Source organism: Triticum aestivum, chromosome 2A, assembly GCF_018294505.1.
Source record: "Triticum aestivum cultivar Chinese Spring chromosome 2A, IWGSC CS RefSeq v2.1, whole genome shotgun sequence".
NCBI classification, from domain to species: domain Eukaryota; kingdom Viridiplantae; phylum Streptophyta; class Magnoliopsida; order Poales; family Poaceae; genus Triticum; species Triticum aestivum.
Genome location: NC_057797.1, coordinates 40,165,078 through 40,176,793, shown reverse-complemented (window position 1 = coordinate 40,176,793; position 11,716 = coordinate 40,165,078).

Genomic DNA, 11,716 nt, shown 5'->3' with positions numbered 1-11,716 from the left:
ATGCAAGCGGACACGTTCGCATCGTCTGTGTACGTCGGCGGCAGCCGAAAATTACTATTCTCCCCGTTTCAGAAACAAGTGTTTGAACTAAAATCACGACACATATTTTGAAGTGGATAGAGTACTAATACATACATTTTCTTTCTTTTCTTTTCTGAGGTACTCTTTCGCTTCTATTCCTCTGTTTAAAAATATTTATCGGAGAAATGCATAAAAATGGATGTATCTAAAACTAAAATACGTCTTGATACATCCATTCCTCCGACAAGTATTTACGAACGGAGGGAGTATAATATAAGAGTGGTTTTGACACTAAACGCTCTTACATTATGAGACGGGAGGAGTAATAAAATAATTGCGACCACCAGGCATCCTTGGACCAGCCCAAAATTTGGCTGGTCGCCGCATAGCCGTGGGATCTTGGTATGCGTAGCCGTTCGAGGGGAGCTATCGCCTACCTCACATCTTGTGCGTCTTCTCTCTAGGGAACAGAACACGGGGGGAAATCCATGGCGGGTTGTTCCTCTCTTCTTTCCGCTTCCCCTCCCCCGCCACCGCGCGCAGCGTGCGTCCGGCCTCACCTATTTGCGTCGCCCCCCGATGCTCGCCGTTGAAGCTCCCTGCTGATGCTCACCGTCGTCAGAAACGCAAAAGAAAAAAATAGGGCGTTGACCCGTAGCAGCTTTTTTGTTGCCTCCCCCCGCTCCCTGTTGCATCCATGGGTGCTCCCTCTTTGGCGCCGGTCGCAAAACACCGGTCCTCGCAGGCGTTGTGGTCCCTCCGGTATTAATACGGCCACGACGTCACTAGCCAACCGAGCCGGTGGTAGCAAAAGAAGACCCTAGTTCCAGCATGGGGCGTGGCTGGTTCCAGCATTTTTATCCGTCTGTTGCAACGTCGATAGCACGCGGGCGTTTCTTTCCTAGCCCATGCTCTACTCGGTGCCAACTTTTTTGTCGCCAGTTGCAGCTTTTTTTTCTGTCATATGCAGCATCGGCAGCGGCCGCATCGCGCTTGTATCACTCATCAGTCGTGGTCACCCACCATCGCCTGCCCATTGCAGCTCGCGGCCAGCCTGAGATGCAGCTGCGAAGGGCGCCGGCGTTCCAGTTCGCAGCCGTATGAAGCTCTGGTGAGGACGCATGCGAGCGGAGCAGCCATGGGGGGAGCTTGTCCGTGAGCCATGAGAAAGGGAGATGCGAGGGAGGATGGGGTGTGATTTGTTTGTCGAATAAAATTGAAGGGAGGGGAAGGGGATCAGGCTGAGGGAAGTGGAAGGACAACGCATGGCCCACACTAGATGATGCTTACAAGACACGCGGTCGCGCTTCAATCGCGTGGCTCACATGGGACCGGCCGAGTTGTTAGCCGGTCGTCCGGCCGCAAATATTTCCCAACAAGAATGCATTGTTGCTTCAAAACTTGAGCATGTATATGCAGGTGTCGCCCGCCTGCATTTCTAGTTTAGTGGAGCAGTATCAGCCGTCTACAAATAATTTAGGACCGATGAGATATCTTAACAACATTATAGTACAAACACACACAAAATGGATATTTTTTATATTGGCACCCTAGAAACTACAAGATAGTATCGAAAATAATATCACCTATGAATTTCAATACAATTTTCTAGTTAATCTAAAAAATCAAGTCTATAAAATTCAATATAATTTTTTAAAAAGATTCAGAAGTTTGAAATGCACATTTCATCTTTTCATATAAAAATGTGAATACAAGAATTGAACTTGGTGTGACATGACTATGGATGCTACTGAAACTGAAAATTATTGAATATTATTAAATTATATTTCTAAACTTTGTTAAAGGAATGGGCATTTTGTTACCTGTAAGAAATGCCTCTAAAGTTGATTTTAAAATTGCTAAATTAATTTAAATTTGTGTGAAACATCTCTTGAGTATTTATGAAATTGATTGCATATGAGTAAAGCAATGACAATCATTGTGCAATTTCTATGGAATTTTTTAAATACATTGAATATGACTTAAATAATTGAAAATTATGTAAATATATATGGATCATACTTATAAGTTCTTCTAGATCAATGAATAGTAACTAAATTAATTGAATATTTTTTAATAAAAATGATTTTTGTTTAAACATCGCCAAAATAATTGAAAATTTTGAATTAAAATTAAGAATTAGACATAGCTCATATTGAAACTATTTTATGAATTAATTTGAAGTGTGTGAATTTCATTGAGCTATTTGGTTATATTAGATTTTGTGGAAATTTGTATAATTAATATTATTTGGAAATCTTGGCAATAAACTCCAAAAATATATGCAATTTTTGTTCATCTTATAATCCGTGAATTCTGCTTAGCTCTTCTTTAGAATGTGTGTTTAATTTTATCACTAGATAAAATAGGCAGTTGGGGAGTGATTTAGGGTCAAGCTCTTGTTTGTCCGACCTTCATGAATTGGAGGTGGATTTGAGGAGGAACACAAAGATCACAAGGGGGGAAAGCACTCTATTGGACAACATCCGCACACAAGATAACAAAATCACAAACCAAAGAGATAGCTCTTAAGGGCATCTCCAAGGCGGACCCGCAGACCGCCCGTATACATTTTGTTTACCAAGTTCAAAAACTATTCATCGAATTCAAAAATTGTTCATCAAATACAAAAAAATGTTCATCATTATTAGAAAATTATCATACAAAATTTTCCATAAAAATAAAAAAGGTTTGTTAAAATTAAAAAAAATCATTCTTTTGAAATTGCGGACATTTTTTAATTCAAGAAATATTATGAATTCGGTGAACATTTTTTTAAATCCGTGAGCATTTATCATTTCCCGAAAATTTGTTCAAACTATGATTTTTGAATTCAGGAACATTTCACAAATTGCAACTTTTTTCAAAATCCCGAATTGTTGTTTAAAAAAAAGTTAAAACAGAGAAAAGCCAGAAAAAAAATGTGTTTCCGGCCCCGCGGATGGGCTAGGCAAGAGGGGCGTGGAATAGGAGCTCCCCTTCCCTTCAATCAAAAAAAAAGAGCTCCCCTTTGTTGACTGTAACTCCTCGTCTCCCATGCATACTTGTACGTGCCCCATGCACTAACCCCACGATCCTCCCTCGCATGCGCACGTCGCGCCTCTTTAACCTCTCGCGCTCATGCGCTCTGTTGTAACACAGGCTATATAGCCTCGAGTAATACACACAGCGACACACAAGGTGCATCGCTTCCTGCTTTCTCTCGTCTACATGGTAGCAGACGCCGGCATCGTCCAACGCCTGTAGATCGCTTCCACTGCCGATCTTCCCTCGCGGCGCCATGGCTACGCCTCCGCCGCCACCCCCACCCCCTCCCCCTCCCTCCTTTGGCCGTGGTCTCCACGGCGCCTTCACGGCCGCCGCCGTGGCGCGGCCACCCCCAACCGCACCGAGCTCCTCACCCCGTCGGCCCTTGCCGCTGCCTCGCGCACTAACGCGCTCGTCCGCGGCTCCGGCGGCCCCTCTGCGGCGATCGCGCCGGCTCCATCACACCTTGCGGCCGTCTACATCAACCAACATGTGCCGATCGTCCTCAACCTCAACCCGCCCAACTTCTCTAGTGGCGGACGCTGTTCGAGGTCACCTTCCGCAAGACCGGCGTGCGCCCTCACATCACTGATCCGGCGCTCCCCGACGACCCCGTGTAGCCCCAGGACGACGCCTATGTGATCTCGTGGCTCTACAACCGCATCAGCCCTGAGATCTTCGGGCTCGTCCACCAGCACGACGCGACCGCCGCCGAGCTCTGGGCGGCCATCTCCTCCATCTTCCTGGAGAACCACGAGCACCAAGCCGTCTTCCTCGCCACCGACTTTCGTCGCATCGAGCAAGGTGCCGGCTCCGTCCTCTCGTACTTTGCGCGACTGAAGGACCGCGCCGACAGACTGGCGGACCTCGGTGAGCCCGTCAGTGATCGTGAACAAGTGTTGAACATGTTTCGCGGGTTGCACCCCCGCCTTCGCTATGCTATTCCCATCCTCACAATGCAGACTCCGTTTCCTTCGTTTCTCCGCTGCCGCGCCTTCCTGCTGCTCGAGGAGAGCCGCCTGACGCCGGAAAGCTCTAACGAGATGGCATGCTGCGCGCGCCCCCAACTCCGGCTGGGGCTCGTCCACGGGCGGCAACACCAACCGCCGTCCAGGTGGCAACGACGGTCGCAACAAGGGCAAGGGCAAGGCCGCCGCTGATGGCGGTGGCGGTGGGAGCTCCTCCGTGCCGCGTCCCGCAGGGCCGCCGGCGCCTGCAACCACGCCCTGGACTGGGATGATCCATGCGTGGCCCATGCCCTGGCGCCCCCACACACCTGGCGCTGGTGTGCTCGGGCCCCGTCCGGGCGCTCCTGCTCCGTTCGCTGGCCACGCCGCCCACTACAGCGCTCCTCCCCTGATCCTGCCCGGCGCCGCCCCGACGCACTGGACCCCGGGTATCGTCCCTGCTCCCCCACTGTACAACATGGGTGCCTCGTCTTCGACTACGCCCCTGCCGCCCATGTGGGACCAAGCTGCACTCGTCCACGCGCTGAACAATCTGGGACTCCAGCAGCAGCAGAGCGCCCACTCCGGCGGGGACTGGTACCTCGACACTGGGGCGACTACACACATGGCGTCCTCATCAGGTCTGCTCACCACATCTCAGCCCTATAATTCTTCACGCATTGTTGTAGGCAATGGAAACACGTTCGCGGTCACACACACCGGCTCTACCTCCATTCCCACCTCCAGTACCCCCATCCATCTTCAGAACGTCCTAGTCTCCCCCCACCTGATCAAAAACTTAATCTCTGTCAAAAAGCTTGCACGTGATAATCCTCTTAACGTCGAGTTTGACGATCTCGGTTTTTCTGTTAAGGATCGAAGGACGAAGCGGGTGATCCTCCGGTGTAACTCCGGTGAGGATCTGTATCCAGTCACGCAGCCGCCATGCCACACTGCCCTCTCCGCCACCGTCGTCCCGGCCAAGGTGTGGCACCAACGCCTAGGGCACCTCGGCCACGACACCCTCGCCCACACTCTGCGTGCCTGCTCCATCCCTCCACCGCCATCGTCTTCCGAGCTCTGTCATGCTTGCTAGTTAGGGAAAAGTGTTAGGTTGCCATTTTCATCTTCAGAACATGTTTCGTATTTTCCTTTCCAGTTGATTCACTGTGATGTGTGGACTTCACCTGTATCTAGTGTCTCTGGCAAGCAATATTATCTTGTTCTACTCGACGACTGTAGCCACTTTATATGGACGTTCCCCCTCGATCGCAAGTCTGATGTGTACCCCATCCTCCACTCGTTTGCCGCCTTCGTTCATCGTCAGTTTAACCTCAACGTTCTCACTGTCCAGTGTGACAATGGACGTGAGTTCGACAACGCCATGGCACGCACGTTCTTCTCCACCGAGGGCATTGTTTTACGTATGTCCTGCCCTTACACTTCGCCGCAAAATGGGCGCGCTGAGCGGATCCTCCGCACACTGAACGACATCGTTCGCTCGCTGCTCGTTCACGCGTCCATGCCATACACCTACTGGGCGGAGGCCCTCAACACTGCCACATTTCTCCTTAACCGTCGTGCATGCCGCGCTCATCATGGGCATACCCCGTTCTACCTCCTGTACGGTGCTCACCCGAACTACACTCATTTGCGTGTCTTTGGATGCCTTTGCTATCCCAACATCTCGTCCACGACGCCACACAAGCTCGCGCCCCGGCCCACGCCGTGTACCTTCCTCGGCTACTCTGTCGCCCACAAGGGTTACAGGTGCCTTGATCGCGCTACGAATCGCGTCCTTATATCTCGCCATGTGGTCTTTGACGAGACGCAATTCCCGTTCAGTACCATCCTTAGCCCCCCTCCCACCATAGCCGACGAGGAACCACCCCACCTCCCCGTCATCCCGTGGCGACCGCGCTCCGCTCGGCCACCACACGCCGCCCACACCACGGCGACGCCACACACACCTGTAGTGGCTGCCGAGCCTAGCCCTCCGACACCTCTCTGCACGTCCACAAACACTATCATGACAAACCCAGCGTCAATAGACCATACTTGCCCAGGCGCATCTGCCACCGCGAGCCCCTCCCCGACCCCCGACCCGTCTGAGCCCTCGGCCCGTCCCCTTGCTCCTACCCACACCATGATCACACGCGCTCGCGCCGGCAAATTCTTTCCCAACCCCAAATACGCTGAAAACAACTCTGTCTCGACCACTCCTACCATCTCACCCATCCCCAAATCCGTGCACGCCGCGCTACGTGATGTCAATTGGCTAACAGCTATGCAGGATGAATTCTCGGCGCTGATGGTGAACAGGACCTGGACGCTTGTGCCCCGACCGCCGGGCGCCAACATAGTCACTGGTAAGTGGTTGTTCCGGCACAAGTTGAAGGAGGACAGCAGCCTCGAGCGCTATAAAGCACGATGGGTGGTCCGGGGGTTCTCGCAACGCCCCGGCGTCGACTTCGACGAGACGTTCTCACCGGTCGTCAAGGCCGCCATCATTCGCACCGTGCTCACCGTGGCTGCCAGCCGAGGCTGGCCTGTTCACCAGATGGACGTGAACAATGCCTTTCTTCATGGGCATCTCGCGGAGCGGGTCTACTGCCAGCAGCCGGCCGGCTTCATCGACAAGAACTTTCCCAACCACATCTGCCTGCTTGACAAGTCACTGTACGGCCTGAAACAGGCCCCTCGCGCCTGGTTTGCGCGGTTCGCGGCCTTCCTCGGCATCCTCGGCTTCATGGCGTCCCGGGCAGACCCGTCATTGTTCGTGCTACATAGCTACACCGGCTCCTCCTTTCTTCTACTCTACGTCGACGACATCGTTCTCACGGCGTCCACGCCGGCGCTCCTCCGTCAACTCCAACAACGCATGTCCGCCGAGTTCTCCATGAAGGACCTGGGTGCCCTTCACTACTTCCTCGGGATCAGCGTGATGCGCACGGCCGACGGGTTCTTTCTGTCCCAGCGCAAATACATGGATGAGCTGCTGGATCGCGCTAACATGATGACTTGCAAGCCGGCCTCAACACCCTTCGACACCCGCTCGAAGCTCTCCGCTGCCAACGGTGCACCTGTCCAGGACGCCTCCGAGTACCGGAGCCTAGTGGGTGCCCTTCAGTACATCACCCTGACCCGCCCAGACATGGCGTACGCCGTGCAACAGGCGTGTCTCTACATGCACGATCCTCGGACGCATCACCTCGCGCTGGTCAAGCGCATTCTACGCTACCTGCGTGGCACGAGTACGCACGGGCTGCATCTCCGTCGCTCCCCCGAGCTCACCCTGGTCGCCTACTCTGATGCCGACTGGGCCGGCTGCCCGGACACGCGGCGCTCTACGTCAGGCTTCGTCGTCTACCTCGGTGATGCGCTGGTGTCCTGGTCCTCCAAACGCCAGCCCACCGTCTCGCGCTCGAGTGCCGAGGCCGAGTACCACGCTGTCGCCAATGTGGTAGCTGAGTGTTGCTGGCTTTGTCAACTTCTCGGGGAGCTGCGTGTTCCACTACCTGCCGCCACGGTCACCTACTGCGACAACATCTCCTCCGTGTACATGGCGGCCAACCCAGTCCACCATCGGCGCACAAAACACATAGAGCTGGACATCCACTTCGTCCGAGAGAAGGTGGCCTTGGGGCAGCTTCGCGTCCTTCACGTGCCCACGGCTCAGCAGTTCACCGACGTCATGACGAAGGGCCTCCCGACGCCGGCCTTCGAGGAGTTCAGGTCCAGCCTGTGCATTCGGCCTCCCGATGCTCATCCTGCGGCGGGGTGTTGACTGTAACTCCTCGTCTCCCATGCATGCTTGTACGTGCCCCATGCACTAATCCCACGATCCTCCCTCGCATGTGCATGTCGCGCCTCTGTAACCTCTCGCGCTCATGCGCTCTGTTGTAACACAGGCTATATAGCCTCGAGTAATAGTGTAATACACACAGCGACACCCAAGGTGCATCGCTTCCTGCTTTCTCTCGTCTACACCCTTCGCCCCGCTCGCCCTCCCCCTCCTTTCCCCTCCACCGCGCCGGAGATCGGCTGGGCATGGAAAATCGACCCCCCACCTCCGTCCCTTCACTCGACCCGGTGGATCCCATCCCCATCCCGCTCGACACGCCGATACACTTCCGGATTCCCATGGGGCGCGGCCCGGACGTCCTGCTGTCCGTCGATGGGTCTGGGAAGACCTTGTGGAGCTGGCCGGACGGTCCTTGCGAGCACCGGGAGACCATGCCCGACGTCGTCACCTCCTTCGGCGAGGGCCCGCTCATCCTTGTCGAGGTAGATGTTGATGGGGGTTACTTCACCAGAACCCACCTCCCCTGCTGCGTCTTCCGGTCGTGCCCTAGCATGCAGGGGATCATCAATAGAGTCTGCTCCACCCTGGGCCGCCCCTTGCCTTTCTGCTATCAGCCACCGTATCCGTATGTGCCAGATCCCAAGCCATCAATTTTCTACTTTGTCCCGTCCAAATTGGGCTGTTTTCTTTTATTATCATATATCAGTCAACTGAAGACAAACTGAAGATCATATGCATTTCAGTCGGATTCATGCCGCCACTACTTGCCGGTGTCTGAATTCTCATCTTTCAAAAAAAAAATTGTGTGTACAAAGCAGGAAAAAAGTGACTGTGTTTTTTCCATTGTGTGCATATATCCTGTTTGCCTTGATAATATGTATAATTCCTTGACTAAGATAAATTGCTCATCAAGCTGCTTGTTCCACTCCAGGTGCGGGGACGACTTTGTGGCGTCATTGGTGCTGTTGCGGCACTGCACCAAGCGACATCTCTCTTTGCGAGAAGCCATAACAGGCAATTGATGGATGCGCCTAGTTAAGCCCAATCCATCTGCGCTGGTGCTCAGACATCTCTGTTGCCTATCAGAGATAGCGGCGGGTATCAGTTTCAATGACGCAGTGGAGGACACGATGACTTGGTGCTGGACCGCGGATGGCAACTACACAGCCAAGTCGGCGTACCTATGCCAATTCGAAGGAGCTGTGCGGTCAGACGATAAAGCACTCATATGGTCCACCAGAGCGGCACCACGAGCCAAGACGTTCCTTTGGCTTGCTGCCCGCGGGCGCTGCCTCACGACTGACAACCTGGCTATCAAGGGCATCCCACACAACCCTGTTTGCTCGCTCTGCTACGCTGCACCGGGGACGGCCACCCATTTGCTCGCAGATTGCAGTTTCTCCAAGCAGCTCTGGATGATGGTCATCAGCAACCTTGGGGGCCCTTTTCTCAACCTAGCGCCAATGGTAAACTCCCATCAGCAATGCCTTCATCTCAAAAACAATTGGATGATGCAACTGCAGTTGCTCCCAGCTAATAAGAAGAAATAATGGAAGTCGGTCATCTGCTTGGTCTCCTGGATGATATGGAAGGAACGAAACAACCGTGTGTTCAATGCTGACATATGCTCCGCTCAACAACTCATGGGACGAATCATGGATGAGGCAAGATGTTGGTTAGCGGCTGGGCTTAGCTTGCTCGACAGAATATTTGAACCACCTTGATTTTCCCCTTGTTTGTTGTTGGATGCCAACTCCACCTTCTTTTTGTCTATCAGACTTTGTATTCACTACCAGAAAAACTTGTTTTGCCGACGGCCATATCTATGCCGACGGCCCCCGTCGGCATATATGGGCATACCCCGACGGCCCAATAAAAGCCGTCGGCGTAGAAAGGCCGTCGGCGTATAACCATCTATGTCGACGGGGGTTGTCGGCATAGATAAGCCATCGGCGTTTCTCCGAATATATCGATGGGGGCCGTCGGCATAGAGCAGGCCGTCGGCATAGAGCAGGCCGTCGACATATCGCGTGGGCCCGTCTACCCGGGCGGCGACGACAGTTTGACGGTGTCAGGCTACGCCGACGGGCTAACGGTGGCCGTCGACATAGCTACGCCAACGTCATCGATCCGTCGCGCCGCCACATCATCGATCCGCGTCGTTCGCCGGTCCCGTGGGGTGGCATTTCTATGCCGACGGCTAGGTCGTCGGCATAGGCCTGGCCCATGGTTTTTGCCACGTCATTGATCCCGCCCTACGCCACGTCATCGATCCAGGGCTCTACCGTTCCGTGGCCATAGCTATGCCGACGGCTTGGCCGTAGGCATAGATTTCTAATAATATTTTTATATTTTTTGTATTTTCTCTTATTATTTTTTATTTTTTTCCAATACTAATTTCATTAACTTAAATGTACAGAAAACATATATCGATTGCCCCCCACACGGGCCTTCTTCCATCGTGTCACGGAGAGGTTAGACAGGACGGGTCGGGTACCTGTGGGGGGTAGCAATGCCGCCAGGTGTTGCGGTGGGCCCTCCTACGGTTGTGGAAACGTGGTGGCAGGCGCAGGCACGCGGCTCCGGGGTGTGCCCCCTCCCCCCTCACGGGCGTCGATGTCGCCGTGCCCCGGAGGGGGGAAACGGCCACGTCGGGCCGACGCAGAGGGAATCTTGGGGTGGGTTGTGCCGGGACTGTGTTGGGGGGTGTAGCTATGGCTGGGCTATGACAACAAGGTGAAAAGGTCCACCGGTCAAACTACGTCCAGCGAAAGTCAAAGGGATAGACCCGGCGGTCGTCTATGTCAGGGTTAGACGGGACGGGGTACCTGGGGGGTAGCAATGCCGCCAGGTGTTGCGGTGGCCCTCCTACGGTTATATAAGCATGGTGGCAGGCGTAGGCACCCGGCACGCGGCTTGTATGAGGTCCCGGTGCGACGCTCCGGTGGCATTGCTACCCCCTAGGGCCCCCGTCCCGCCTAACCCTGTAGCGTTTGACCACGGGATCTACCCCTTTGACTTTGCACGGACGGGCTTTGAGCAGTAGACGTATCCACCCGGTTGTGTAAGGTCAGCCCATAGGCCCACGACAACATCTGGCCCGGATGTTGCTCCAAAGTGTTCCTATGGGCTGACCTAACACAACCGGGTGGGGAGGTCCACTGGTCAAAGCCCGTCCGTGCAAAGTCAAAGGGCTAGATCCCGTGGTCAAACGCTACAGGGTTAGGCGGGACGGGGGCACTGGGGGGTAGCAATGCCACCGGAGCGTCGCACCGGGCCCTCATACATGCGGGGTGGTGTGGTGGCATGTCCGAAGAGGCGGGACGCGTCTCCGGGGCGTGGCCCCCCTCACGGACGGCGATGACACGGTAGTAGACGTTCTGCGGTAACGATGCGGCGTCAATATTACTAAATACTCGGAGCGCGATAAAATCATGAGTTTTTTTGCACGACGTGGGCACATGTGCTATAGGAACGATGGTATTTTTTCATAATTTTTGGTGATGGAGAAGTATCCGAAAAATTCCCTCTACGCGGATTGCCCTTCGCGCGTCTACGGCTGTGGCCGGCGGCCTCCGGGGGCTAGCATGCCGCCAAATCTTGCGTAGGCGGCCTCTCACAAGTCTGGAAGTGTTGTGGCGGTTGCAAACGCCCGGCACGCGTGTCCGGGGTGTGCCCCCCTCACGGACGGCGCTGCCGCCGGCACCTGGAGGGGGGAAACGGACGCGTGGGGTCTACACGGAGGGGATCTTGCTGTGGGTCTGCCCGGATGTTGCTCCAAAGTGTTCCTATGGGCTGACCTAACACAACCGGGTGGGGAGGTCCACTGGTCAAAGCCCGTCCGTGCAAAGTCAAAGGGGTAGATCCCGTGGTCAAACGCTACAGGGTTAGGCGGGACGGGGGCACTGGGGGGTAG